This window comes from Acinonyx jubatus, chromosome C2, assembly GCF_027475565.1.
Source record: "Acinonyx jubatus isolate Ajub_Pintada_27869175 chromosome C2, VMU_Ajub_asm_v1.0, whole genome shotgun sequence".
NCBI lineage: Eukaryota > Metazoa > Chordata > Mammalia > Carnivora > Felidae > Acinonyx > Acinonyx jubatus.
In genome coordinates this window covers 34,691,147-34,715,874 of record NC_069384.1, presented here as the reverse complement: position 1 = coordinate 34,715,874, position 24,728 = coordinate 34,691,147, and positions in this window count along the sequence as shown.

Sequence of the window (24,728 nt, the reverse complement as noted above, 5' to 3'; positions counted from 1 at the left end):
AAATTAAAGGCTGTAACAAGAGATGAAGAAGGGCATTATATAATAATTACAGGGTCTATCCATCAGGAAGAGCTAACAATTATAAACGTCTATGCGCCAAACACGGGAGCCCCCAAATATATAAAACAATTAATCACAAGCGTAAGCAACCTTATTGATAAGAATGTGGTAATTGCAGGGAACTTTAATACTCCACTTACAGAAATGGATAGAACATATAGACATAGGATCAATAAAGAAACAAGGGCCATGAATGAGACATTGGATCAGATGGACTTGACAGATATATTTAGAACTCTGCATCCCAAAGCAACACAATATACTTTCTTCTTGAGTGCACATGGAACATTCTCCAAGATATATCACATACTGGGTCACAAAACAGCCCTTCATAAGCATACAAGAATTGAGATCATACCATGCACACATTCAGACCACAATGCTATGAAACTTGGAATCAACCACAGGACAAAGTCTGGAAACCTCCAAAAGAATGGAGGTTAAAGAACACCCTACTAAAGAATGAATGGGTCAACCAGACACTTAGAGAAGAAATTAAAAAATATGTGGAAACAAATGAAAATGAAAATACAACAATCCAAATGCTTTGGGATGCAGCAAAGGCACTCCTGAGAGGAAAAGACATTGCAATCTAGGCCTATCTCAAGAAACAAGAAAAATCCCAAATACAAAACCTAACAGCACACCTAAAGGAACCAGAAGCAGAACAGAAAAGACACCCCAAACCCAGCAGAAGAGAAATAATAAAGATAAAAGCAGAAATAAACAACATAGAATCTAAAAAAAAAACAGTAAAGCCGATCAATGAAACCAGAGTTGTTGTTGTTTTTTCTTTTTTTTTTTTTGAAAAAATAAAATTGATAAACCTCTAGCCAGGCTTCTCAAAAAGAAAAGGGAGATGGCCCAAATAGATAAAATCATGAATGAAAATGGAATTATTACAAACAGTCCCTCAGAAATACAAGCAATTATCAGGGAATACTATGAAAAATTATATGCCAACAAACTGGACAACCTGAAAGAAACGGACAAATTCCTAAGCACACACACACTTCCAAAACTCAAACAGGAAGAAATAGAAAACTTGAACAGACCCATAACCCGCGAAGAAATTGAATCAGTTATCAAAAATCTCCCAACAAATAAGAGTCCAGGACCAGATGGCTTCCCTGGGGAATTCTACCAGACATTTAAAGCAGAGATAATACCTAACTTTCTCAAGCTGTTCCAAAAAATAGAAAGGGAAGGAAAACTTCCAGACTCATTCTATGAAGCCAGCATTACTTTGATTCCCAAACCAGAGACCCAGCAAAAAAAGAGAACTACAGGCCAATATCCCTGATGAATACGGATGCAAAAATTCTCAACAAGATACTAGCAAATTGCATTCAACAACATATAAAAAGAATTATTCACCATGATCCAGTAGGATTCCTTCCTGGGCTGCAGGACTGGTTCAACATTCACAAATCAATCAATGTTATACATCACATTAATAAAAGAAAAGATAAGAACCATATGATCCTGTCAGTTGATGCAGAAAAAGCATGACAAAATTCAGCAGCCTTTCGTAACAAAAACCCTCAAGAAAGTTGGGATAGAAGGAACATACTTAAACATCAGAAAAGCCATTTATGAAAAGCCCACACCTAACATCATCCTCAATGGGGAAAAACTGAGAGCTTTTTCCCTGAGATCAGGAACACGACAGGGATGTCCACTCTCACCGCTGTTGTTTAACACAGCGTTGGAAGTGCTAGCATCAGCAATCAGACAACAAAAGGAAATCAAAGGCATCAAAATTGGCAAAGATGAAGTCAAGCCTTTCACTTTTTGCATATGACATGATATTATACATGGAAAACCCGACAGACTCCACCAAAAGTCTGCTACAACTGATACATGAATTCAGCAAAGTCGCAGGATACAAAAGCAATGTACAGAAATCAGTTGCATTCTTATACACTAATAACAAAGCAACAGAAAGACAATTAAAGAAACTGATCCCATTCACAATTGCACCAAGAAGCATAAAATACCTAGGACTAAACCTAACCAAAATGTCAAAGATCTATATGCTGAAAACTACAGAAAGCTTAATGAAGGAAATTGAGGAAGATATAAAGAAATGGAAAAACATTCCGTGCTCATGGATTGGAAGAATAAATATTGTTAAAATGTCAATACTGCCCAAAACTATCTACACATTCATTGCAATTCCAATCAAAATTGCACCAGCATTCTTCTTGAAGCTAGAACAAGCAATCCTAAAATATGTATGGAACCACAAAAGACCCCGAATAGCCAAAGTAATTTTGAAGAAGAAGACCAAAGTGGGAGGCATCACAATCCTAGATTTTAGCCTCTACTACAAAGCTGTCATCATCAAGACAGCATGGTATTGGCACAAAAACAGACACATAGACCAACGGAATAGAATAGAGACTCCAGAATTGGGCCCACAATAGTATGGCCAACTAATCTTTGACAAAGCAGCAAAGAATATCCAATGGAAAAAAGACAATCTCTTTAACCAATGGTGCTGGGAGAACTGGATAGCAACATGCAAAATAATGAAACTAGACCACTTTCTTACACCATTCACAAAAATAAACTCAAAATGGATAAAGGACCTGACTGTGAGACAGGAAACCATCAAAACCCTAGAGGAGAAAGCAGGAAAAGACCTCTCTGACCTCAGCGACAGCAATTACTTACTCGGCACATCTCCAAAGGCAAGGGAATTAAAAGCAAAAATGAACGATTGTGATCTCATGAAGATAAAAAGTTTCTGCACTTCTGCACTGCAAAGGAAACAAACAACAAAACTAAAAGGCAACCAACGGAATGGGAAAAAATATTTGCAAATGACATATCTGACAAAGGGCTAGTATCAAAAGTCTATAAAGAACTCACCAAACTCTACACCCAAAAAACAAATAATCCAGTGAAGAAATGGGCAGAAGACATGAATAGACATTTCTCTAAAGAAGACATCCAGATGGCCAACAGGCACATGAAAAGATGCTCAACGTCGCTCCTTATCAGGGAAATACAAATCAAACTATACTGAGGGAGAGAGGGAAGATGGTGGCGTAGGAGGACACTGGGCTCACCGCGCATCCTGCTGATCACTTAGATTCCACCTATACCTGCCTAAATAACCCAGAAAACCGCCAGAGGATTAGCAGAACGGAGTCTCCGGAGCCAAGCGCAGACGAGAGGCCCATGGAAGAGGGTAGGAAGGGCGGTGAGGTGGTGCACGCTCCACGGACTGGTGGGAGGGAGCCGGCGGAGGGGCGGCTCACCAGCCAAGCAGAGCCCCCGAGTCTCACTGGCAAAAGCAGAGGGGCCTGATGGACTGTGTTCCGACAGCAAGCGTGACTTAGCATCTGGGAGGTCATAAGTTAACAGCTCTGCTCAGAAAGCGGGAAGGCTGGAGGACAAAGGGAGGGAGAGCTGCTGAGCCCCCGGACGACAGAGCTCAGTTTGGTGGGGAACAAAGGCGCTTGCCAGTGCCATCTCCCCCGCCCATCCCCCAGCCAAAATCCCAAAGGGAACCAGTTCCTCCCAGGGAACTTGCTCGCTCCGCGCAAACACCCAACTCTGTGCTTCTGCGGAGCCAAACCTCCGGCAGCGGATCTGACTCCCTCCCGCTGCCACAGGGCCCCTCCTGAAGTGGATCACCTAAGGAAAAGCGAGCTAAGCCTGCCCCTCCTGCCCCTGTGCACCTTGCCTACCCACCCCAGCTAATACGCCAGATCCCCAGCACCACAAGCCTGGCAGTGTGCAAGTAGCCCAGACGGGCCATGCCACCCCACGGTGAATCCCGCCCCTAGGAGAGGGGAAGAGAAGGCACACACCAGTCTGACTGTGGCCCCAGCGGTGGGCTGGAGGCAGACATCAGGTCGGACTGTGGCCCTGCCCACCAACTCCAGTTATACACCACAGCACAGGGGAAGTGCCCTGCAGGTCCGCACCACTCCAGGGACTATCCAAAATGACCAAGCGGAAGAATTCCCCTCAGAAGAATCTCCAGGAAATAACAACAGCTAATGAACTGATCAAAGAGGATTTAAATAATATAACAGAAAGTGAATTTAGAATAATAGTCATAAAATTAATCGCTGGGCTTGAAAACAGTATAGAAGACAGCAGAGAATCTCTTGCTACAGAGATCAAGGGACTAAGGAACAGTCACGAGGAGCTGAAAAGCGCTTTAAACGAAATGCAAAACAAAATGGAAATGACCACAGCTCGGATTGAAGAGGCAGAGGAGAGAATAGGTGAACTAGAAGATAAAATTATGGAAAAGAGGAAGCTGAGAGAAAGAGAGATAAAAAAATCCAGGAGTATGAGGGGAAAATTAGAGAACTAAGTGATACACTAAAAAGAAATAATATATGTATAATTGGTATCCCAGAGGAGGAAGAGAGAGGGAAAGGTGCTGAAGGGGTACTTGAAGAAATTATAGCTGAGAACTTCCCTGAACTGGGGAAGGAAAAAGGCATTGAAATCCAAGAGGCACAGAGAACTCCCTTCAGACGTAACTTGAATCGATCTTCTGCATGACATATCATAGTGAAACTGGCAAAATACAAGGATAAAGAGAAAATTCTGAAAGCAGCAAGGGATAAACATGCCCTCACATATAAAGGGAGACCTATAAGACTCGTGACTGATCTCTCTTTTGAAACTTGGCAGGCCAGAAAGAATTGGCATGATATCTTCAGTGTGCTAAACAGAAAAAATATGCAGCCGAGATTCCTTTATCCAGCAAGTCTGTCATTTAGAATAGAAGGAGAGATAAAGGTCTTCCCAAACAAACAAAAACTGAAGGAATTTGTCACCACTTAACCAGCCCTACAAGAGATCCTAAGGGGGACCCTGTGAGACAAAGTACCAGAGACATCACTACAAGCATAAAACATACAGACATCACAATGACTCTAAACCCGTATCTTTCTATAATCACACTGAATGTAAATGGATTAAATGCGCCAACCAAAAGACATAGGGTATCAGAATGGATAAAAAAACAAGACCCATCTCTTTGCTGTCTACAAGAGACTCATTTTAGACCTGAGGGCACCTTTAGATTGAGAGTGAGGGGATGGAAAACTATTTATCATGCCACTGGAAGCCAAAAGAAAGCTGGAGTAGCCATACTTATATCAGACAAACTAGACTTTAAATTAAAGGCTGTAACAAGAGATGTAGAAGGCCATTATATAATAATTACAGTGTCTATCCATCAGGAAGAGCTAACAATTATAAATGTCTATGTGCCGAATACTGGAGCCCCCAAATATATAAAACAATTACTCATAAACATAAGCAACCTTATTGATAAGAATGTGGTAATTGCAGGGGACTTTAACACCCCACTTACAGAAATGGATAGATCATCTAGACACACGGTCAATAAAGAAACAAGGGCCCTGAATGAGACATTGGATCAGATGGACTTGACAGATATATTTAGAACTCTGCATCCCAAAGCAACACAATATACTTTCTTCTCGAGTGCACATGGAACATTCTCCAAGATAGATCATATACTGGGTCACAAAAGAGCCCTTCATAAGTTTACAAGAATTGAAATTATACCATGCATACTTTCAGACCACAATGCTATGAAGCTTGAAATCAACCACAGGAAAAAGTCTGGAAAACCTCCAAAAGCATGGAGGTTAAAGAACACCTTACTAACGAATGAGTGGGTCAACCAGGCAATTAGAGAAGAAATCAAAAAATATATGGAAACAAACGAAAATGAAAATACAACAATCCAAACGCTTTGGGACGCAGCGAAGGCAGTCCTGAGAGGAAAATACATTGCAATCCAGGCCTATCAAGAAACAAGAAAAATCCCAAATACAAAATCTAACAGCACACCTAAAGGAAATAGAAGCAGAACAGCAAAGGCAGCCTAAACCAGCAGAAGAAGAGAAATAATAAAGATCAGACCAGAAATAAACAATATAGAATCTAAAAAAACCGTAGAGCAGATCAACGAAACCAAGAGTTGGTTTTTTGAAAAAATAAACAAAATTGACAAACCTCTAGCCAGGCTTCTCAAAAAGAAAAAGGAGATGACACAAATAGGTAAAATCATGAATGAAAATGGAATTATTACAACCAATTCCTCAGAGATACAAACAATTATCAGGGAATACTATGAAAAATTATATGCCAACAAATTGGACAACCTGGAAGAAATGGACAAATTCCTAAACACCCACACTCTTCCACAAGTCAATCAGGAGGAAACAGAAAGCTTGAACAGACCCATAACCAGCGGAGAAATTGAATCGGTTATCAAAAATCTCCCAACAAATAAGACTCCAGGACCAGATGGCTTCCCAGGGGAGTTCTACCAGACATTTAAACCAGAGATAATACCTATCCTTCTCAAGCTATTCCAAGAAATAGAAAGGGAAGGAAAACTTCCAGACTCATTCTATGAAGCCAGTATTACTTTGATTCCTAAACCAGACAGAGACCCAGTAAAAAAAGAGAACTACAGGCCAATATCCCTGATGAATATGGATGAAAAAATTCTCAATAAGATACTAGCAAATCGAATTCAATGGCACATAAAAAGAATTATTCACCATGATCAAGTGGGATTCATTCCTGGGATGCAGGGCTGGTTCAACATTCGCAAATCAATCAACGTGATACATCACATTAACAAAAAAAAAGGGAAGAACCATATGATCCTGTCAATAGATGCAGAAAAGGCCTTTGACAAAATCCAGCACCCTTTCTTAATAAAAACCCTTGAGAAAGTTGGGATAGAAGGAACATACTTAAAGATCATAAAAGCCATTTATGAAAAGCCCACACCTAACATCATCCTCAATGGGGAAAAACTGAGAGCTTTTTCCCTGAGATCAGGAACACGACAGGGATGCCCACTCTCACCGCTGTTGTTTAACATAGTGCTGGAATTTCTAGCATCAGCAATCAGACAACAAAAGGAAATCAAAGGCATCAAAATTGGCAAAGATGAAGTCAAGCTTTCGCTTTTTGCAGATGACATGATATTATACATGGAAAATCCGATAGACTCCACCAAAAGTCTGCTAGAACTGATACATGAATTCAGCAAAGTCGCAGGATACAAAATCAATGTACAGAAATCAGTTGCATTCTTATACACTAACAATGAAGCAACAGAAAGACAAATAAAGAAACTGATCCCGTTCACAATTGCACCAAGAAGCATAAAATACCTAGGAATAAATCTAACCAAAGATGTAAAAGATCTGTATGCTGAAAACTATGGAAAGCTTATGAAGGTAATTGAAGAAGATATAAAGAAATGGAAAGACATTCCCTGCTCATGGATTGGAAGAATAAATATTGTCAAAATGTCAATACTACCCAAAGCTATCTACACATTCAATGCAATCCCCATCAAAATTGCACCAGCATTCTTCTCGAAGCTAGAACAAGCAATCCTAAAATTCATATGGAACCACAAAAGGCTCTGAATAGCCAAAGTAATTTTGAAGAAGAAGACCAAACCAGGAGGCATCACAATCCCAGACTTTAGCCCCTACTACAAAGCTGTCATCATCAAGACAGCATGGTATTGGCACAAAAACAGACACATAGACCAATGGAATAGAATAGAAACCCCAGAACTAGACCCACAAATATATGGCCAACTCATCTTTGACAAAGCAGGAAAGAACATCCAATGGAAAAAAGACAGTCTCTTTAACAAATGGTGCTGGGATAACTGGACAGCAACATGCAGAAGGTTGAAACTAGACCACTTTCTCACACCATTCACAAACATAAACTCAAAATGGATAAAGGACCTGAATGTGAGACAGGAAACCATCAAAACCTTAGAGGAGAAAGCAGGAAAAGACCTCTCTGACCTCAGCCGTAGCAACCTCTTACTCGACACATCCCCAAAGGCAAGGGAATTAAAAGCAAAAGTGAATTACTGGGACCTTATGAAGATAAAAAGCTTCTGCACAGCAAAGGAAACAACCAACAAAACTAAAAGGCAACCAACGGAATGGGAAAAGGTATTTGCAAATGACATATCGGACAAAGGGCTAGTATCCAAAATCTATAAAGAACTCACCAAACTCCACACCGGAAAAACAAATAACCCAGTGAAGAAATGGGCAGAACACATGAATAGACACTTCTCTAAAGAAGACATCCGGATGGCCAACAGGCACATGAAAAGATGTTCAACGATGCTTCTTATCAGGGAAATACAAATCAAAACCACACTCAGATATCACCTCACGCCTGTCAGAGTGGCCAAAATGAACAAATCAGGAGACTATAGATGCTGGAGAGGATGTGGAGAAACGGGAACCCTCTTGCACTGTTGGTGGGAATGCAAATTGGTGCAGCCGCTCTGGAAAGCAGTGTGGAGGTTCCTCAGAAAATTAAAAATAGACCTACCCTATGACCCAGCAATAGCACTGCTAGGAATTTACCCAAGGGATACAGGAGTACTGATGCATAGGGGCATTTGTACCCCAATGTTTATAGCAGCACTTTCAACAATAGCCAAATTATGGAAAGAGTCTAAATGTTCATCAACTGACAAATGGATAAAGAAATTGGGGTTTATATACAGAATGGAATACTACATGGCAATGAGAAAGAATGAAATATGGCCTTTTGTAGCAATGTGGATGGAACTGGAGAGTGTTATGCTAAGTGAAATAAGTCATACAGAGAAAGACAGATACCATATGTTTTCACTCTTATGTGGATCCTGAGAAACTTAACAGAAGACCATGGGGGAGGGGAAGGAAAAACAAAAAAGTTAGAGAGGGAGGGATCCAAACCATAAGAGACTCTTAAAAACTGAGAATAAACTGAGGGTTGATGTGGGGTGGGAGGGAGGTCAGGGTGGGTGAGGGGTATTGAGGAGGGCACCTGTTGGGATGAGCACTGGGTTTTGTATGGAAACCAATATGACAATAAATTTCATATAAAAAATAGAAATAAAATAAAATAAATTAAATAAATTTTAAAAAAGGAAATGCACCAGAGCAACAGGTATGGAACAGGTATGGGCTTAGACAGCAGACACTTTTTTGTTTTTTTTAACAATTACAGAATTAAATTCTAACCAAATAATAGACATCTGGCCATCATGAACACAAGTTCTAGGAATCACAGAAATGAAGGAATTATCCAGATTGAGAGCTTTTAACTGGCTATAGACTCTTCTTGATGTTACGTAGGAAAGTAGTACCTGATGCAAGCAGGAAAAAAAAAACAACAACAACAACGAAAAAATGTTTTCACACTTCCATTTGTGATTAATCTTAAAAATTATTCTAAATTTAGGTAATTGTTTTATATCTTCAAAGAAATGAAAGAAGAATGAACTCTAGATCTTAATAATATAGTATATCCTTTTTTCAAAGATTTTTTTAAGTAATATCTACATGCAAAATAGCACTCGAACTCACAACCTTGAGGTCAAAAATCACAAGCACGACTGACTGAGCTAGCCGGGTGCCCCAAGAACATAGTTTATTCTTTGCTGAAAATATCACTTTGTGTGGTAGGCAGAATAATGCAACCCCACCCAAGACAATTAAAACTTAATACCACTAACCTGTGAATAAGTTACCTACCTACATGTGAAAAGGAGTTTGCAGATGTAATTAGGCTAAGGCCTAGACCTGGGGTGATTATCCTGACCTATCTGGATGTGTCCTTACAATGTTTCCATAAAATCAGAAAATTTTTCAAGGATATGGTCAGAGACAGAAAGAGAGACATGACTGTATAGAAGGATGAGCAGAAAAAGGAGTGCTTGGGTGGCTCAGTCAGTTAAGCATCTGACTTCAGCTCAGGTCATGATCTTGTGATTCATGAGTTTGAGCCCCGTGTTGGGCTCTGTGATGAGGGCTCAGAGCCTGAAGCCTGCTACGGATTCTGTGTCTCCCTGTCTCTCATCCCCTGCTAATGGTCTCTCTCTCTGTCTCTCAAGAAACAAATAAACATGAAAAAAATCTGGAAAAAAAAAAAAAAAGAAAAGAAAGCTACAACAGTACTGGCTTTGAAGAAGAAAGAGACCATGGGCCAAGAAATGCAGGTGTCCTCTAGAAGCTGGAAAAAACAAGGTAACAATTTTTCCTAGAAGCCTGTAGAAAATACTGCAGCCTCACTAACACCTCATTTTTAGCCCATTGAGACCTATGTCAGACCTTTTGACCTACAGAGCTGTGAGATAATAAGTTTATGTTTTCATCCACTATGCTTATAATAATTTATTACAGCAGTCATAGAAAAGTAATACACCTTGATTAATACTTTATTTTTAAACACCGGATTATTCTTTAGATACGCTACATAAACTTCAATGAAAATATTATTTTGAGTCCATCCAAAGCTAGGATATAAAAACATTTGGCTATATAATTTATAATTTATACACATAACATTTAACTGTGGTGCAAAAACTGCTGGTGCCTTATCACTTAGAAGCTGAGTTTCATCCCCTCTGATAAATTCAGTTTTGGTGAGACTACAAAATATTTCCTTGACTGGGATCATTTCTAAGAAATAAGATACTGTACTGCGCTTCACTTCTTGCCTAAACTGGTATTTGTAACTTAGGACAGTAATATACCAAGTGTCCAGGAGGGCCAGCAATATGGAATCCTTTTTCCCCTACACACATACCCAACTGAAGTTAGCTAAGCCTCACGTGCTCCTGTGTGAGTACATTGATTTTCTTATCAAAGAGCATGCGGCATGCTGTCCTTGAAAGAGAGGTATAAATTACGTTGTGTGTGCAAGGGTTCAGGAAAAGAGCATTGGGTATTGCTGATGGTCGTTTTTATTTAATCATATACCCAGAGAGAGTCCTGATCACAGCGTATGTGTTCCACATACTACTAGGCAAGATCAAAGGTAGAAAGGAGCTGGAAATAAAAATTGAAGTTCTATGAAACGCATCCTAACTTTAATGCAACCATTAATTGTGTTTGTTATTTACACAGTATTACAAAGTGACTATTTCCGGTGTAAGCGCCAAGCAGGACAGGACCCTGGCACAGCAGGTGCCTACTGGGATTGTGCTAGCCAAACCAGGATGAGTGGTTCGCCCTGACCCACTCTGCTGCAGCATTCTTTTCAAGTGGAGACTTTCCAGCAAGGAAGAGAGGCATGAGGTGCCTAGAAAGGATTTGTGTTAGGGTTTCTTGCAGTGGTATGCTGGTCAACAGTTAACAACCAGCTCTTACGGTAGGGTGAGGAAAAGTAATTTGTAGGAATTACCAATTTCTGTGGTGTAAATAGTCCCGCCGCAGACAGTTTTAAGCTATCAAATTGAAATCAGTGAATATGCAGTTGGGAAGAGATGTACACATGTGTCCTAGCAGGTAGGGAGGAGCTGATTGAAATACACCACCAGCTATCTCTGGAACCACACACATGAGGAGGCAGAGCCATGTATGACTGGATTCTAAAGATACCAGCAATGAGTACTAGAGACCAGAAATCAGAAGGTCTTCCTCTTTCTCTTGGCACCACCTGTGCCTACCAGATTCTAACATGATTCACATGTGCAGGGAGAGTGGGGGAGTCCTTGCGGGGCTTTTGAAAGTTCATTCAGTTAAAGATGAAAATACTGTATTATTTTAGTGTTATTATAAATTCATTTAAAAGCTCAAATTGAACACTTATTTCTTAGTTTTATGTTTATTATATGAATTCAAATTTAGGGTGACCATAACCTATCAGGGAAAAATACTCTTACTTAGTAAAGAAACCTATGGAGCAGACATGAATTTAGAAGGAATTGTGCACGCTCTGCTGTCCAGTGTCAGTGAGATTTTAGAATGTTTGAACATTTGAACAAAGACTTTAATTCTCCTACAATGACGTTATATGTGTTTATAAGTGAAGCTTCTAGATTTTAGTTCTACTTTCTTCAAGGCCAACTGTCAAATCTTACTTTTAATTATTCACTAAATGGCTGTTAGGGACTGAATGTTTGTATCTTCCCCAAATCCATAGGCTGAAATCCTAATCTACAAGGTGATAGTATTTTGAGGTGAAGACTTTGGGAGGTAATTAGATCATGAGGGTGGAACCTTCATGAAGGGAATTAGTATCCTTATCAAAGACCTCCCTTACCCTTTCTGCCATATGAGGACAGACACAGTGAGAAGGCAGCCATCAATTAACTAGGAAACAGGTTCTCACCAGACACTAAATCAGTTGGTGCCTTGATCTTGGACTTCTTAGCCTCCAGAACTGTGAGAAGTAAATGTTTGATATTTAAGGTACCTAGTCTATAATATATTTGTTATGGCAGCTGAAATGGACTTAAACAATACATCATCACTAAAAATATCCAATTTTAAATCTTTTAGCAAACTGAAATTACTGAACAAAAGCTTGCAGGCAGAATGACATTAAAATTTATCCCTACAAAAACAAAGGAGGCACTGAACACATTAAATAATGAGAATACAAAAAATATATACAATTTAATTTCTGAAATTCTGGGGTGGGTGATGGATATTGAGGAGGGCACCTGTTGGGATGAGCAGTGGGTGTTTTATGGAAACCAATTTGACAATACATTTCATATTAAAAACATAAAAATAAAATTCTGTTTTGTGCTTCGGAATGTATCAATTCACAAAAGTGATTTTTTGATGGAGTTTCAATTTTTCATTTGAAAATTTATATGCTGGGGTGTCTGGTTGGCTCAGTCGGTTGAGCATCTGACTTCAGCTCAGGTCATGATCTCACAGTTCATGAGTTCGAGTCCTGCATCTAGCTCTGTGCTGACAGCTCAGAGCCTGGAGCCTGCTTCAGATTCTGTGTCTCCCTCTCTCTCTCTGCTCCCCCACTGCCATTCTCACTCTGTCTCTCTCTTTCTTTCAAAAATAAATATTTTTTAAAAAATTCAAAATAAAAGAAAATTTATATGCTGAACCTAAGACGAATAAAATTGAGATTGACTAAGATATCATTTATGTGAATCTGATGAACATTCTTCAATTAAGCATAGGATCATTTAGAAAGAAATCACTTCTAGGTACGAAAATAGGGAATTTTCATTACATAATTAATAATAAGACAATTAAAAATGTATTTTCAGAAAAATGCCAACAATTTAGGATTACAGAATGAGATGAATTAAAGTATGACTATGCACCAAGAATAATTATTCTGCTTATTTTTAATATACAGATAATCAGTATAAAGATTTTTAAAACTGGCTTTAATATAGCTAACATGGTTTTTTTTATTTTTTAGAAATATGTAATTTTTTGAAAAAAAAATATTTGAAGAATCGACCAATGTTATGAAGTCAATTGGTTGATCTGTAAATATTTCAAGACATGAATTTTAATTATAAATGTTATTATATTTTTGTACCAGCCTTCACTCTCAAAATTGCCTCAGTTTGGATGAGCTATCAGAATTTTTTGCTTCTCTAGGACACCCTGACTTCTATTACACTTCAGTCCAGGAAAATCGCCTTCTATTCCTTCATTAATCTCAAAAGCACTCCCCCCTTTGCTAGACTGTTCCCTCCCCTCCTCACAAACTCAGCCCCATCAGCTACCATCCCCTAGCATTAGCTCTCCAGTCTGTTTTGAATTCAGAAAATGGTAGAAAGAATTGTGGACTTTAGGCAGCTTCTGCTGTTTAGTTACCACAGAGACCATCTCTTGCACGGATGTAGAACAGGAGGAAGAAAATGTCCTACAGAGCTGATGTAAATAGCTAGAGCAATTGTTGTAGCAGTTGTTACTTATCATAGCAATTGTTACTCATTGTAGAAAGGAGGTGCCAGGCCTTGTGGATTTGTGGTACCGTGATCAGGTTTGCCTTTGTTATAATGCAGAGGTACTCAAACTGATTGACAGTCAATCTTTACAGAAGGAATATATCTTGTCTGCATAAAATCATTACAAAATTTGTCAGCAGCATTCTGTTTATATTCCATTATAGCAGATCTTTTGCACTGTAATATTTGTGTATATGTCAGTCTCTCCCACTGGACTCTCAGCTGTTCACGAATTAGGATCTTATTTTAATAATCTTTGTATCCCCAGGGCCTAGTACAGTCTGGCCACAAAATAGGCACTCAGTGAGTAGTTGCTGAAGGAATCATGAATGCAATCATGTCTACAAATTCTCACATCACAAATACTACAGATGCTTGGAGAATATAATAAATTATTTGCATTATTATTACATGGCCTGTAGTAAGTCATCTGCCATGGGGAAATCTTTCTTTTGTCTTATTAGCATCAGTAAACCATGTTTACACAATTTACACCTATTTTGCAAGTGACCACACCCATACCTCCTAAGATTCAAACATTTCTTTAGTATTTCCCCTTTGTACTCAGTAACTCTCCAATCCAAACTGCAATGACATTTAAAGTATAAAAACAGAGTGAAAAGGAGAATATTTAACTTTCAAAGTTCCAAGATGCTTTAAAGATCAACCACCTAGTATAATCCCCCCAATTAATAAACTAATCACTTCTTACCCAGGGAAACTTAATTCATCCAAAAATCTAATTTTTTCCATAATATCTGATGTTATAATTGAATTAGCAAAAAGGAAAGTAGAAAAAGAAAAAATAATGGAGAAAAAAAGCAAAGTAAAAGTACATAGGAAAAGAAGTTTACTTTATGCAGATTTACTCTTCACCATTTATGTGCAAAATTCCTTTTTCAATTATTTTATGGTAAATGAATCCTGGCAATTTGAAGGAATCCTGTTTTAGTTTAACTTCCCCAGAGAACAGACTTTGAGCATCAGAAATTTACATGTAGGCTATTTACTGGGGTGTGGCCTCAGGGCTGGACAGAGAGAGAATGAAACTGTTACACAGTTGCAACAGATTCAGTGAATCCAACTGAGGGCTAGGAATTTATTTAGACATCCTTTCAGAGCTCTTAGCAGTAGGCAAGGGGGCTAGCCTTTGTGCTCCCACATCAACCAATCAATGGACTCAGGCTGAGAGTCATTCATTTGTCTTCAGCAGCAGCTCTTCCTGGCAGCAGAAATGGTCCATCTCGCTGCTGAAAAGGAATCTGAGCAGTGCACCCTACTGTCCACTACTGTCCACTCCTTGTGCTGCTCAGATCCACTTAATTCAGATGATAAATGTGCCCCACCTGGGTATAGTTACTCCAGGATTCAAGGTAATAGCCATAGCTTAAAGTGTAATGGGACACTCAGTAGAAGCATTCCCCTTTGGAAACCAGGACCTCCAAATCTTCAGTCAAAAGGCATGGGCATGAGAGGATGGAAAACACAAATTCCCCAAGTGGGTTGTTGGGAATAATGTTATATGGGTCCACTCCTTCCCCTTTATTCTCAAATGCATGATTTCTTGTTGAATATACAATATCTTATAACTGTAATTGATTTAAATTTTTTGCTGCATTTTTGAGGATGGAATACCAATATTAGAGGACATCATCTCTAAACTAGTGCCTCAGATAAGTTTTCAAATGTCCATTCCATTGCTTAGTCCTACTGACAAAACTGAGTCATATAGCATATGATAAGACAAATGATCCAGTGGTCAGATGCCAACAGTCACATTCTGCCTGCTGTACAGTGGGTTGGTTGATCCAGAACAATATGAAGCAGAATTTTATGCTGGTGAAACAAATAATCCAGACTCTTGGGTAGTGGAGCTGGATGAGGCCCTGTCCGTAAGGCAACCCCGATATCTGCAGCATGTGTTAATATAAAATTAAGATGAGTTGCTGCCTGATAGTACTGGGGAGCCAGTGAAATCACTTTGCCACCAAATACCTTGTTGGCGTCCTGAGAGGAAGTGCCTTGTTAATGGCTCAGCATTGTTTTTTGTTGCTGGAAAGTTGCACACTCTGCAGCAGCAACTAGATCAGCCCATTCAGTTGAGCCTAGGCTTGATCAACATCCCTGCCACTCATGACTCTTCTATGTATGCTGCCCCTTTGCCAAACTGGGGGACTGATGGCCAAATCTGGCTTGTGTCCACTGGCCAAGATATCCTCTAAACTTTTTTGTAGTGCTTCTTCTATGATGGCTCATCTATGGCAGGAATTATCATGTATTACAAGGTTTTTCTCTATACTTTATGCTTCCCCTAGGTCTGTTTATAATACCTCCTCCTGCCCAAAAAATAATTTTTCCCAATCCTCAATCTTTCTCTTTCCAAGCTCCTAATCAATCCTGATCCAGTCATCATTGACCATGAAGCCACATCTATTTCAACCCAAGCCACTTTTCTCCACATAGATGGATACTACTCAAACTTATACCAATTGGGAGGATTTCTCCTCACCCCTATCTTTCAAGCCCACCCTTACGTTGGTCTGTAGAACAGCACTTTGATTTTTAGCTAATATACAAAGCCAACCCATCTATGACTTAAGCTCAGCCTTCACCTGCTTCATGAGCTATTTAAAATGAATTCCCCATACACCATTGGCACATGCTAAATGAGACAGTCCAATGCAACAGTAGATGATATGGAGTCGGAGCCACCTGTTTGTGTTGCTTATGTGTACCCTCTGGCTCTGCTCATGAATAATTCTGCAATGATGAATTGCCATTGGGCTTGATCAACCTTTGAGTAGATGAGTTTGGCAGAATCCAACTCTGCATGGTTACTTGATTTCCATTTACATTCTCTGTCTCTATCAAGACCCCTAGCATGCCACAACTGTTAATCTAATAGAAGATGATTTTCTGTTGCAGATGGCAAAGGCTTGCTTCAGAACACCAAAGGGTCTAAATTATAATTCTCCATTTGAGTCATGGTGATCCATGCTTACTACAGACACCTTCAATCTCATAGAGACTTCCGTATTGTCATTAAGCAAGGGGCCCATGTGGGAGGGCTACAATAGCCAGAAGCTCCTACAGAATGCTCCTGTTATGTGTTCAACTCAAAGGTGTTGGCTTTCTGTGTCATTTCATACCAGGACTTGTGTTTTCCTTCTTAGTGGCAAGATGAAAGATACAATAAATTGTTTTTCACTGTGGAAATGATCTGGTGTATATATTAGGTCACTGAATTGTTACAAACTACACCAATGTAACAAGTCTCTGAATCTTCATTGGGTTTATTTCTCACACTCTAGACTACACAGTTTTACCAGCGCCACCAGAATAAATACTTCTGCTTCTTCCAGTCTGCTTAATATAATGACTTTGAAATAGAGGACCAATGTGATATATGGATTTCCAAGATCACCAGTTCCCCTCAGGCTATATTTATGACACAGAGTAAGAAAATTATTATAGCCCTGAGAGAAGAATATAAATGTTTATTTTTGTTCATCACATATGAATGTTAACTTCCGATCTACTTCCCATTAGAAATGAAGAATAATGCATTCATCAGAATAACGACTGTTTACCAAGTTTCTGAAGCTCTGTTATACAGAACCAAGACTAGAGTGAGTTGAAGAAAACATTTGCATCAGACACAAAATATAAGGGAACATTAAAAATTCAATAATCAAGATAAATAATATTTCAATGCATTTTTTTAAAGAAATCAGTATCAGTCAAAAAATCCATGATGAACAAAATATCAAAAATTTTAATAAAGAAAAAATATGCATTACTTATTTTTCCTTTTGCCTTGAGCTCTAATATGGCTTGTCATGATCCTGTTTCTGATTCTGCATTTAAATATTATTACATCTGGTAAAATGCCTCGGATGGGGGTTACTGTTTTTGTGGTACTTTGTGGTCATTCACTGTCACCTTCCAGGATCCACCTGATTTTTTGACCATCTTGACCAGCTTTAGGGACTTCTACTTGGTATTCTCCATTCCAGCAGTTCTGACTCAACAGAACAATGAAATTAAATGTAGTCTTTGCATTTTAAGTATATATTTGAACACTAAAGAAATGTCTAGTAGTTGGGCTTATGTACTCAGTGTACCCAAGACTTCATTTATTACCTGGTCTCTCTATGTTCCATTCTAACAAGGGGATTGAGGGAATCCTGGTACCACTTCCAGCACTTGTGTATCAATACCAACTCAAACCCTATGCCCTACTGTTCTCTAAATGTCTTGTCATTTCCCTTTCCCTAGTGTATGGTTATCCAAGTAAATGGATATAGGTCCCTTTGAGTAAAGATTCTGAATCATTACAGCACAGTTCATTTGCTTTGGTTTTGCAAGTTCCTTCCTTCTGAGCAACTGGCCTTTCCTTCAGTCAGTGTAATGTGGAACTTAAAATCAGCCCATATTATTAAAATGAGCAAGAGATTATGACATGTTATGGAGAGAATAGCCTGCGACCTCCTGATCATTCATTCTTGAATTCCTTTGATTTTTATACATTGAGAAATATTCTTGTCAACTACTCCTTCGTGGTTTCCCTAAGACTACCATCTTCTATCAAACGTCTCTGTATTTCTATGTGACTCAGCCTCCCAGGCTGACATTCTGACCCTGCACCACTGCCATCTAACCTGTGTTATTTCAGGATTCTGTTTCTCATTTTATCAGGGATATTTCAGGTCTCCAGCTGCCAGTGGCCACTCTAACTCTTTCCAGTATTATGTACCAGCATCTTCTGTCATCATTTGGGTCTTCAGAGGACAGTCGCCACTGATCTTCATAAAAATGGGGAGGCCACTCTCATCTTATCACTGTGCAAAACACTATATCCTCCACATTCTTATAAAACATAGGCAGCTAGTGAGTTTGAAGGCTTTATGCAATTTATCCACTCTAGGAAGCCAACCTCTTTGACTCTTTTTACCTTTTATTCTACCATCTGCCATTTTAGTTATGGCATTTGTATCTCACTAAGTGAGAGCCGTAACTTTCTTTCAACCTCTAAGAGCCCACCTAGCTCTTTATGTTAGCAGTATCTTCTCTCATCCTTGCCAAAATTATGTGTATCATGGGGAAAGTGCTTGGAATAATCCAGCTCCTTTAAGATCCAATCCCACATATACATGATTCCTGCCAGTACTATTAAATTAGATAACTTGAGTAAGTTAGCTAAATCCTGCAGTTCCTTTGGTTTGTCATCCCTTTTCTTCTTCAGCAAGCCCAACACATATCTAGCTAGATTATATTGCCATTTACCACTAAGTTTTAGTCTTTGATCGGGACTGGCGGTAGAGTAGATCCTGAGGGGGTGGGATGGGTATTTTCTTATAAGACAACCTTGGACTGTCTTCAAGCAAGGGGAAAGACGGAGCTTTAATATGGAAGAGTAGACTACTGTGAAGACTCAGCCAATACAAAGAACTTATGGGTGAAAATTTTCAAAATGCATTGAGCCAGATTTCCTCATCCTAAGATTTTGGGGGGAGGAGAACAGTGATATCATATGGATGACAAAATAGGTCATTCATTCCCGATATCAGTTCTCCTCATAAGAAGGCCAACTAGCAACTATCCATAGACAAGATACCATTGTAAAAATCCTGGAACCCAGGGGTGAGGCTGAAACATTCACCCTGGACCACAGACACCAAGAAGTACCACATTAGTAGGATAAAAGGAGAGTCTACACTTTGACAACATAATCTTTCCCCCAGGCAATATGTGCCATATAAGAGGTTCTTCTTGGGCATATAGTTTCTCCAGTGGGGAAAAGAAAGACCAAGGTGGACATTCTGTTTCCCCAGCTTTGCAAGATGCTTCCTGGGAGCCCACTTGAGCCTCACATCTCATGATTCACTGGGAGGATCTGCCGGACTCAACCACTAATGACCAGACACAGATAAAGATGCAGACAAGGCTTACAGCAACAAGCACTCAGATGTCATAGATGGGTCACATCACTACTTGCAGTGGCGCCTGAGCAGATATCTCAGCCAGCAGCTCTTCTGATCTTCAGAGCCAAGCCAATAACCCCAACTGGGAAAGGAAGCAAGTTCAAAGCATTGCCCACCTGCTGAGCATCGACTCCAGTCCTGCTCCCCTGGGAAGCCTGGCCATAGACATCCAGCAGCCAAAAAGTATACCCTGTGTGCTTCCTGGACAGTGGAACAAGTCAGCAGCCCCACCCAACTGTTGAACATAGCCTCCGTCCCATCTGACAAGAAATACTGGCCAGAGAACCCAAGTAGGTGCAGATTTCATCCTACAGTTTGCTCAAGCAAGGCACAAAGCCAGCTGAGCATAGCTCTGGTTTTCAGGACCAAGGTGCCAGAACAGTGACCTCAAACAGCCGGTATCGCAGTGTATGGTACCACTCAGGCACAGAGACTCACTGAAAGTTTCACTCAACAGCAGAGCCCAGCCTATGGCCATAATATATTGCTGATCATACCCTGAAGCCTCGTCTAAGCAGAAAGCCCAGTCAGTGACCTCATGCATTCACAGAGCTTAGCCTGCATCCCCACCTAGTCAGAAAGCCTTGACAGTGGTCCCACTCAATCATGGAACAGTCTCTAGCTGCCATCCAACTGCAGGATATAGGAGAGGCTAAACAGAGAGCCAGGTTTCTCTGCAAGCTCACCTAACAGCAGAGCACAGCCAGCAGCCAACCTGATTATGAAGCACCTGATTATGAAGCCAACCTGATTATTTGGTGGGTTGCTATCCCCACCAAACTTCAGGACACAGCTTGCAGCCCCCATCACAAAGCTCAACCTAAGTCCCTGTCTGACCACAAAGACCCTCCATGGAGTCCAGCCAATGGCATCTTCCAGTTAGGAGACACAGCCTGAGGTCCCACCTGACCAGGAGCAATTGCTGAGTCCAGCCCACAGCCCTGTCCAACCATGGAATGCAAGTGGCACTGCCTTGCCAGGCAACACAGCCTGTGACTCTACCCAAACAGACATGACTGCTGAGACCAATTAGTGGGGCCACCTACAGAGCAGAGCCAGCAGTCTTATTCATCCTATGGCATCCCCCCCACCAACCCCCCCATCACTCCACAGGCAGTGGCCTTGCCCAGCTAGAGACCCTCTTAGAAAACCCCACCTACCTGTAGATGCTACCAGATGAACTGTCCAGAACCCCAAGCAGAACTGACTGGTAAAGGTCTTCCCCTGCCAAAGCAAACCTATAAAGTCTGGAAGAGAGGCCCACTTCCTCAAATGCACAAAAACCAGTGCAAGAATATAAGGATTATAAAGAATTAACAAACATGACATCAAGAAGAGAAACTAATACAGCTCTAATACTGACCCCAAAGAAATGGAGAACTATGAACTGTCTGACAAAGAATTCATAATAATATTCTTAAAATACCACAAACTACAAGAACAACACAGAGACAACTAAACAAAATAGAAAATAAATGAACAAAATGATACATTAAAAAAATAGAAACTAACATTAAAAAAAAATCTAGGACTGGAAAATACAATGGCTAAACTGAAGAATTCAATAGAGATATTCAATACCAGACTCAATAAGTAGAAGAATTAGTGAATTCAAGATAGATCATTTGAAATTATCCAGCCAGAGAAGCAAAAGAAAAGAAAAAATGAAAAGTAATGTAGAATGTCTATGGTACTAATGGGATACCATAAAAGGAAGCAAAATATACTCTATGGGAATCCTATAAGGAGGAGAGAAAGAAAAAAGGATAGAAAATCTATTTAAAGAAATAATGGCTAAAAATAGCCCTAGTTAGGGAGAGAATAGACACCCGGATTCATGAGGTACAAAAGACCCCAAATAGTTTGAACCTGAAAAGTGCTACAAGATACATAAGTAAATTGTCAAAAGTCAAAGAGAAAGAATTTTGAAAGCAGCAAGAAAAAAGTGATTCACCACTTACAAGGGAGCCTCCTTAAGATTATCAGAAGGTTTCTCAACAGAAATTTTGTAGGTCAAGAGAGCATGAGATAGTACCTTTATTGAAGGAATAAAATTGTCAAACAAAAATACTCCATCCAGCAAAACTATCCTTCAGAAAGGAGGGACAAAAAAAAGAATTTATCAAACTAACAAACAACAATAACAACAAAAAGCTGAGAGCTCACTACTTCTAAACTTGCTAACAGGTGTTCTTCAAACTGAAATGGAAAGATGATCATTAACTTCCTAAAAATATATGAATGTGTGAAAGGTAAAAGTAAATATATAGTCAAAGTTAGGTTTTCTAGTATTGTATTGGTGGTACATAAATCACTTGCAACTCTAGTTTAGAAGTTAATAAACTTATTAAACTTATTAAAAACAGCTACAATAATTTGTTATCAGCTACACAACATAAAAAAGACATAAATTATAACATCAATAACCTAAAATGTATGGGCCAGAAACATAAAAGTATTATGTTTCTATATTCTATTAAAGTTTAGTTGTTACCACAATAAAACAGGATGCTATAACTCTAAGATATTTTATGTTAAACCCAGGGTAAACAAAAAGGAAAAAAAACTATAATAGGTACACAAAAGATTATAATAAAGGAGTCAAACCACATCACAACAGAAAGTCATCAAATCATAAACAAAGACAGGAAATTTTGCATAGAAGAATGTACCTCAACATAATAAAAGCCACATATAACAAGCCCATAGATAACATCAGACTCAACTTTTTAACAACTTTTCCTCTAAGATCAAGAACAAGGCAAAGGTGTTCACCACCATCCCTTTTCAAAATAGTACTAGAAATCCTAGCTAGAGCAATTAGGCTAGAGAAAGAAATCAAAGACATCCAAATTACTTTTAAAAAGATTTAAATTGTCTGTATTTGCAGATGATATGATCTTACACATATTAAACCTTAAAAACTTCACACACACACACACACACACACACACACCTGTTAGAATAAATGAATTCAGTAGTGTGTCAGGATATAAAATCAACACAATAATAAGTTGTGTTTGTATACACTAACCAAGAACCAGCTGATAAAGAAATAAAGAAACAATCCCAATTATTTTTTTTACTTTTAAAAATTTTTTTAATGTTGATTTATTTTTGAGAGAGACAGAGAGACAGAGTGTGAATGGGGGAGGGGCAGAGAGAGGGAGACACAGAATCTGAAGTAGCTCCAGGCTCTGAGCTGTCAGCACAGAACCCAACGTGGGGCTCAAACCCACGAACCACAAGATCATGACCCAAGCCAAAGTCAGACACTTAACTGACTGAGCCAACCAGGCACCCCAAAACAATCACACTTATAATTGCATCAAAAACAATAAAATACTTAGAGATTAATTTAACCTAGGAGGTGAAATCACTGTACACTGAAAACTGTAAGACATAAATGAAAGAAATTGAAGAATATACAAATAAATGAAAAGCTATTCTGTGTTCATATGTCAGAAGAGCTAATATTGATAAAATGTTCATACTGTTCAAAATGATCTACAAATTTAGTGCAATCCCTATCAAAATCCCAATAGCATTTTCCACAGAAATAGAAAAACAATCATAAAATTTGGTGGAACCACAAAAGAACTCAAATATCCAAAGCAATCCTGAGAAAGAAGAACAAAACTGGAGGCACCAAAATTCCTGATTTCAAATTATACTACAAAGCTATAACAATCAAAACATTATGGGGGCGCCTGGGTGGCGCAGTCGGTTAAGCATCCGGCTTCAGCCAGGTCACGATCTCGCGGTCCGTGAGTTCGAGCCCCGCGTCAGGCTCTGGGCTGATGGCTCGGAGCCTGGAGCCTGTTTCCAATTCTGTGTCTCCCTCTCTCTGTCTGCCCCTCCCCCGTTCATGCTCTGTCTCTCTCTGTCCCAAAAATAAATAAAAAAACGTTGAAAAAAAATTAAAAAAAAAAAAACATTATGATACTGGCATAAAAACAGTACACATACCAATACAAAGAATAGAGAACCCCAAAATAATCCCATGCATGTATAGTCAATTAATTTCAGACAAGGAGACCAAGAATATACAATGGGGAAATGGCAGTCTCCTTATTAAATGGCATTGGAAAAAACTGAGCAACTACATGCAAAAGGATGAAACTGGACCAATATTTTAGACCATACACAAAATTAACTCATAATGTATTAAGGACTATAATGTAGTACCTGAGATAAAAACTCCTAGGAGAAAATTTGGGAATAAGGTTGTTGACATTGATATGGGCAATGATTTTTTGGATATGACACCAAAATCACAAGCAACAAAAACTTGTGGTACTACATCAAACTAAAAAGCTTCTGTACAGAAAAAAAAAAAATCAATAAATTGAAAAGGCAACCTATGGAATAGAATAATGATAAATTATATATCCCAAAACAGGTAAATATCAAATATATATAAGGAGATACACACATACACCACTTCTGGGTATGTATCGGAATAAAACGAAATCACTCTGTGGAATAGATATCTGCACCCACATGTTCATTATAGGATTATTTCCATTATCCAAAACTAGATACAACCTAAGTATCTGTTGATGGATGAATGGGTAACAAAAATGTGGTATATTTATACATAGAATATTACTCAGCCATAAGACAAAGGAAATCCTGCTGTTTGCATCTTTATGGCTGAGGCTTAAGGGTATTATGGTAAGTGAAATAAACCAGAGAATGATAAATACTGTATAATCTCATTTGTAGAATCCTTTTAAAAAATCATAAAAACAGAGAGAAATTGGTGCTTGCCTGGGGTAGAAGGGTAGGGGCAATGGGAAGATGTTGGCCCAAGGGTACTAACTTCTTGCTCTAAGAGGAACAAGTTCAGAGGTTCTAATATGCAACACAATGACTACAGTTAACAATAATGTATACTGGAA